The sequence below is a fragment of the Polistes canadensis genome, unplaced genomic scaffold, assembly GCF_001313835.1.
Source record: "Polistes canadensis isolate GaletaPanama2010 unplaced genomic scaffold, ASM131383v1 scaffold_159, whole genome shotgun sequence".
Lineage (NCBI taxonomy): Eukaryota > Metazoa > Arthropoda > Insecta > Hymenoptera > Vespidae > Polistes > Polistes canadensis.
Genome location: NW_014569706.1, coordinates 47,982 through 56,095, shown reverse-complemented (window position 1 = coordinate 56,095; position 8,114 = coordinate 47,982).

Genomic DNA, 8,114 nt, shown 5'->3' with positions numbered 1-8,114 from the left:
CCCATGATCGTCGGGTTTTGCCGTTGCGCGACCCGAGTTTTTCGTTAAAGTCTTCTCTGGCGGCAACTGAAGGCCTGCCAACCTGGGAGTGCATTACACGCAATTAGACGCCAGGGTGGCCCCGAGGTATGCCCGACAAACGACCCTCCTTTCTCCGACCCTTCCTCTCCTTTTCCTTCTACCCCTTCTCTTTCTTTCTTTCTTTCTTTCTCTTTCTCGAGGACGAGAGAACCTTCGGAAATGGATCTTGTTTCTTTCTCTTTCTATCTTTCTTTCTTTCTTTCTTTCTTTCTTTCTTTCAAAAGGTAACTTTGATACTCGAACGAACAGCAACATTGTATACCTTGCTTTCCTAACTCCCGAGTAAACTCGTCCAAGACGATTACGTTTGTACATACCAACCAGTGTTGACGAGTCTCTCTTTCTCTTTCTTGCTTTCTTGTTTTCTTTCTCTCTCCTACCTCCGTGTGCGGTCCATCTTTCAGTAACTTTTGTTCGAGATACTTCGGAAAGATCGATTGAAGGTTTATGGAGTTTTTTCAAGGTGCAGAATATATATTCGGATAATTCATCAAAGTTTTCATTTCAATGTTTCATGTATTCATTTGTTATTTTTTTACTCGATTCATTAATGTTTTAATTTTAATGTTTCATTTGGAGGGAGATGCGTTTGGTATTCAATTAGTTTATATAAGTATTTAATAAGAATTGTATTTTTTTTGGATACGTAACTGAATATATAAGAAATGAATGATTAACAAAATGGGATCCCATATGAGAGATTATTTATTTTTATTTTATTCTAAAGAATTTAAGATAGAGAAAATTATTTTGCAGATAATTTAAACAATGTTTTAGATTGATTTAATATATCTATATGTCGATGAAAATAATTTACAATTTGAAATATTCTATTTAATGCAATTTACGAGGTGTGATAATGAGTCTCGATCTAAGTATACCAAATCATGGTTTCGAAAATTTTTTTGATGGAATATATTCAGAAAGAAAAAATATGTATGATATTTTACAATCTACGATTAATAAAACCTCGACAAATTTTCCATACACACAAACAGTATGTCAGATATATTCTTCTTACTCAACGTGAACATATTTATATATATATTTGAGAATATTGTCACGATTATGACAATTCAACGACATAGGTTGATTAATATGTTTTTCAGCAAGTCTTCAAAATTTCTGATGTACTTTTTCAATGCTATAAATTATCACATTAAATATACATAAAATCATATACATATGGATTAAATATATATGGGAAATCCTATATAAATATGGATTAAATATGAAAATGGAACGTTTATTTTGAAAGTGGTGTAAGTCCATTTGTTTAATAAAATGAGATATCACGTAATTTATACTTAATTTAGTGTAAATTTTCTATTTATAACTAGTTAGTATTTAATTTCCTAAAAAATGTCAATGCTTTATCCAATTTCAAATTGGCCGATAAAAGAAATTGCGTAACCATTGATTATGAAAGTGGTGTAAGTTCAATTTCCATAGAAAAAAAAACTGGTGTGTGTACTTATGTACGCACGTAAGAAGTTATACTTCTTTAGCGTACCAAAACGAACATAACCTCAATAATCTCAAAAATAACTTCCATTATCTCGCATACCAATATAATACTCTACATTTGTTGAAAAGACGATAATATGATAAAATAAAATGAAGATATTAAATACCATTGATAAAGGTTTTAATTAATATGTACAATCTAATTTATTTATTTACGAATTACTTCATACCGTAAATTTGAAATCGCTTTGCCCGCGCATCGTAAATATCGAACAACTTCGTGGTGTCGATTTTTCGGTCACATCTAAATTCACTTTCCAAAACGCGCCAAAAGAAGTATAACTTTAAAAAAGAAAGAAATAATATAAAAAAGAATTTCCTGCATACACCACAGGAATATTATGATATTATAAAATAGTGTAAACGACATAATAAATTCATTTTACATGAAATGAAACGAGAGAATTTCGTTTCAACGAAGAACCTAAAGAACGCAATCAAAAAACAGATAAGATGAAACAATAATAAAAAAAAGGTAAATTGGTTGCAAATATGTTGGATAAAGTTTTGAAAAAGTGCACTATATACTATTTTATATAAAATGTTGATGGAAGACACAGAATTTAAGACTTAAAATTGATCATCTACATGTCCGGAAAAATCAGTAAAAATTTGAAAAAATCGCCTGGTGCATTTGTATCACGATGCTATGCCTATTTCTTACGAAAAATATAAAAATATCAAACAGTTATTACACTATATACCTCCTGTGCATCATAAATATTTAAAAACACTGTCACATGAAGAGCATAAATAAATACTACTAATAATGTTGAATTTATCAATATAATTACTGTTCAAAATAAAAAATACTACTTCTATTTTATTTCTTGTTATTATTTGTAAACAAAATTGGATTAATATGAAATATATTTGAAGTGATATTTGATTTTTCAAAACTGAAATTAAACGATTTGAACAATTGACTAATTTAGAAAGTCGTGTAAGTCCATTTGCAGCCTGTAAATATACATTATTTTAGTTAAATTAATCAATAATCAAATTACATATCGATAAATTAATAGAAACATTGTCAAACTTGATATAATTAATGAATATTTTTAAATATACCAACATGCAAACCTTTAATTTTCTCAAAACAACAGAAAATGGTCTTACACCATTTCAAAAAAAACGTTCCATATATCATTTTCTAAATTTGTAATCACATTAAATTTTTTTAACGCATCATTATTTAATTCTTTATTTCCATTAAAATACATTCTCAACTTTATTATTAAATAATCCAATAAAAACCTTATATTGCTTTACAAATCATTATCCTTTTTCTTTTTATTCTTCTCTTCTCGTTGTTTCATATAATTCATTGATAAAAAGAATAAAAAAAAAAGTAAATAACTAACTCGAGATAGAGATTCACCTTCCGTTCTCTTACTGGTGGTCACTTCCGTGAGTACGAAAGAAGAACGTGGGGTATGTACACTCGTAGTCTCTCGGGTCACGCAAAAATGTTCAGGGCATTACACGAGTACGTGCTTGTACACATGTTTTCCCCATACCCCCATCCCACCCTACTCCACTCCACCCTCCTCCTACCTTTACCCCTACCCCTACCCCTTCTTCTCTAATGCGACTAACACGCGGAGAGTCAATGAAAGAAAAAGAGAGAGAAAGAAAGAATCGTTGAATCGTCAAAGAAAGGTTTGTGGAAGGGGTGGAGCGAGGGGGGATGGTATGGGGGGACAGGGCAGGGCAGGGCACACGGCGTGCCGGTGAACCAACTTAATAAAAAAAACAAAAAAGGAGTAAAAAAAAAAACTCAGGAAGGATAAGAAGAATGGTTGGTAGGTGCCGTAGGCACAAATACAAGAAACCTATGGGAAATTATCTAAGAATAAGAAAACTCTTGGTGGCACCGTTTAGAGAACAGGATGCGTTGTTAAGCATCCAACTTAAGAGTGCAATTACCATCGCAGTTGTAATTAATTTAGCCGAAGAACTTGGCATTCATTTAAACTCTTCCCCCCCCCTCACCTCCCTCCCCCTGCCCCACACACCGCTACACCTGTTTAGATACCTTCTATTTCTTTTGTTTCTTTTTTTCTATCTTTGATGAGTGATTTTATTGTTGTTCTTTTATCTTCAGTGATGCGTGCCGTAGATTTCTTCTTCTTCTTTTACAGTTCCATTTTCAAGACCAACCACCCAAACCCCCGTGAACGATTAGAAAATGTTTTACCTGTTTGATGCATCTGAAAGTTGCATCTATTTGATAATGAATATCAAAAAAAAACAATAGAAAATAAAAACGTAACTATACTTATAATAATTAATTAATAATAAAATAATTAATATATATATATAAGACTATAACTTTTATCATTAAGTGAGGATAATCAATAAATTAAAATTTGTTTTTGTGAGAACCAAAAATTCAAATTGCTATTTATTATATACATTATTTAATTGCATTAATTACTATATCTAAATACCCTTACCTGAGAACTAAAATAAAAGACAATTAAAGTTTATTATTCCCACTTACTATAAACAGTTTACTTATTTATACTTATAATGAATTTAATTATCAATATTCTTGTCCACAAATATGTTATTAATATATAAGTCTCAAAGGAAGTTATAGACGGTTAATAAATCTTATGAACCATTAATTTGAACTAGTTTTACGTTTCGTCCTTTACTGATTATCAGCAACTTGATCATTTGCACGTCAACTGCGAAATGTACAACTAGTAAGGGACGAAACGTAAAACTAGTTCAAATTAATGGTTCATAAGATTTATTAACCGTCTATAACTCCCTTTGAGACTTATATACTTATAATAAATATTCTTTACTCCTTTTCGTATGTGCTTTATTTTATACTCTCAGCTTTTCTTTGTTTATCCGTCGCCACTTATTTCTGCATTCCGATGTTATCAATCAATCCCTCTAACGAGAGCTGCTTGAAGTGCGACAAAACACATCAAAGGAATACATTTCCTTTACATATACAGTCAAACCTCCTATAACACGGCACTCGCAGATCGCGATTTCTATATAACGCGGTGCTGAAATTGCGACAGCCCTCCTCTAACGCGGTACTCTTACAGCGCGGTTTCCGTTCGAGAACATCCCATAAGTTCTTTAGTCAACTGATCAGATTTTTAACGACGATGAAACGGCACTATATTGGAAAAAACTACCATCTAGGACCTTCAGTTCGAAAAATCAAAGGTGTGCTCAGGGGTTTAAACCTTCAAAAGAACGTATCACCCTTCATGTGTGCAGCAATGTATCAGGGAGCCTGATAATAAAACCAATGCTAATAAATCGTTCTTCAACTCCCCGTGTAATGAAAAACATTAATAAGACACAATTGCCTGTATTCTGGCGATCTAATAAGAAAGTTTAGATGACTCAAGAATTATTTAAGGATTGGTTTTATAATTGTTTTATCTCGGCAGTGGAAACCTTTATGATGGAAAAAAATTTGTATTTCAAAGTTTTATTGATTCTTGATAACGCTGGTTGCCACAACATAGAACTGTATCATCCAAATGTAAAAATTGTCTTCCTTCCTCCTAACTGCACGTCATTAATACAATCTTTTGRCCAAAGAATCATTCRAACTTTAAAAATGTACTAYACAAGCYAACTTTTCTAATCCATTTTTGACAGATTGGAAAATAGTGAAATTAAAATTGCTTAGCTCCCTATAGAGAGGTTTTAGTGAAGTTAGAAAAAGAAGCTACAAATGAAAACCAATGCGAAGATGAACTAAGTAAGGAAGACATTTTACCCATTAAAAGAAGACGAGTTAGGCGACTCATATCTGACAGCGAGGATGAGTGCTGAAAGATTACATAATTTTACAAAAGTTTGTCTTGTTTTTGTTGGAAAACAGTTTTTTACTTTAGTTTTTGTTTCATTTTTGTTAATCATTTTTCTTATATGAACTCTTCAATTCAATACAAATAATTTATAATTTGTATTGTCCTTTGTATTTTTTGGTCTCCATATAACGCGGTACGAATGATGTGATTTGTACTAAAATCTGAGTTTCTTATAGCGCTGTTTCCATACAACGCGGAACGCACTTACCGTGTTAAAGAAGGTTTGACTGTATATATATATAAAATAATCTTAACATCATAAAAAATGTTTTCTTCTAATAGAAACGTTAAGGGTTTTGTTGAGATTGTATCATTCTGTTAGATGTGACAGCTCCGTGAAATAATTGAACGTTTAGAATGGAAATAGTGCGTGGATTATATTATTATGGATACAATGGGTTATTCATGTATTGTAATAGATATAAAAAAAAAAAAAAAAAGAAAAGTAAAGTGTCGGAGTTTATTTGACCGTAGCATTCACCGATGCGTAAGAATATGAAAAAAAAAAAGCAAGAAAAAAAAAGGGGCTGCACAATCGTTGACCATGTCATAGAGTTCTTTTTTTTTCTTTCCGAATGATCGATCGGTAGATTGGTTCTCGTCATTGGCGGTAGTGACGATTGTTAAATCTCCGATTGTCCGAGGTTGAGTACCGTAAAAGTTTTTTTTTTCTATGGGGTCCATCTAGAAAAAGGGAGAATAGATCAAAAAACAAACCGAAAAAATGATTTTTGAACATATTCATCGATTTTGACACGTTAATCCTTCGGACAGGATTTAAGGAATGCAATTGTTCGAATTATTAATGTCATTTTCTTTTTTTCTTTCGTTTTACGAAATATTTTTCTTGTTTTTTTTTTTTCCAAGTCGTAAATCTTCAAAGAACAAAAATATTTCCATGTACCGAGATGATTTTATTATCCCAGATTAAATAACTTTGTACCTTTTCCAATTGTATTGGAGAACAAAAATGTAGGATTCTTCGAGATGTCATCAATAATAATACGTCAACCCTTAAAAGATTTTGCATGGTCATTGTGATGCATAAAAAAGAAGGTAAACTCATTTTATTGTCCCAACGATACGAATGAACGTAAAGAAAATACAAACCGACAGAGAAACCAAGAATAAAAGAAAAAAAAAAAAGTAATAAATTATATTAGTCATCCTTAGATGTCCACTTTCCTACTTTTAAGTAGGTCCCCATAGATATAATTCACAATCTGCTATACCCTAGAACTTTACTATTCCATTGTAGAAAAATGGGTAGATTATTTTTAAGCTGACACACCTTTTATAACCAAATCCGAAATATTCGGACATTAATCCGACCGTTTGAAATAAATGATCCTTTTCTAATCGAAATTATTGTCTCACACCACAGGGATTCGAAGGACACTCGTGTCCCTTTAGTAAGGACGTTGCACCTTGTACCACAAAGAGCAATTACAGGATCGGCAGAGTCCATTGGCACCGGTTGGTGGTCCAATTAGCACAGCATCCGATGAACGAAGGAACGAACGAACGAACTTGGGGTGGTTGAGTACTGCAATTGCCTTGAGAACCACCATATAAATTTCTTAGTACGAACGCCACAATGTGTGTAGGATTCCTCTTTTCTCTCTCTCTCTCTCACTTGCAGTCGGATTAACTGTGCACACCCATTGCGAGTTGTGCAACTTTCTTGCCGGTGTCTCACGGATTTCTCACTGCGAGCACACACTTTGTTGAAAGGGTTATTAAACGCCTTCCTTTTAGACTTCTGACCGATGATTGCACCGACGACAGTTACTATCTGGAAACTGCCGGTCCCTGTTAAACGTCGCTTTTGCCGGAAATAGTATTATACGGTTAACCGTTTCCCTCTTGGCAATGTGCATCATCACTGTAAGGATTACTAAATCCAACTCTGACAAGGAGACCTTACTCACTGATTTTAACGAGCTTTGGTATATTGGTAGTATACCTTTAGGGTGTTAACGTGATAAAGTATTTTATCAAAATGCTTTTAAAATTGTGAATTATTTGTATACCTGTTTTATATTATCTTAAATGTGATCGCTTATTAACACATTGCATACGAAACCGCGCTCAAAACCCGCATATTTCTGAACGTTGTAGCAGCATGCTTCTTGGCGAGCAATCTAAAGCGGATACATACAATTGTTTTTGGTATTATATTCACATATATTATTCTTAAGGGGTTACATGGGTTTGGGACTTTCAAAAAAATTTTTTTTTTAAATTCTACAACTTATCTAGAATATTGTATTGAATTTTGAAGTCGATAGGAGTAGTAGTTTTCAAGATAGAGCCTTGGGAAGTTCCACTCAAATCTTTAAACGCGTTTTTCTTAAAACGCTTTTTCTAAAGTCAGTTGTCAAGATTTCTCGAAAACTATTTAACCGATTTTGATGAAATTTGCTACACGTCTTCGTGATACTATTGACAAGGACTTGGACGAAGGATTTTCATTTTTTTCATAAAATCGAATTTTAAGAAACCAAAATGTGGTGCAAATTGTAGCGAAATTTGAATGTTCTTGCTAAAAACGTTGCACAAAAATCCAAATTTTAATTTTTTTCTTTTTCCTTCGTCCAGTTTCTAGTTTTAAGTATTCACTAAAAGWCCCTATTTTTTCAAYAGAAA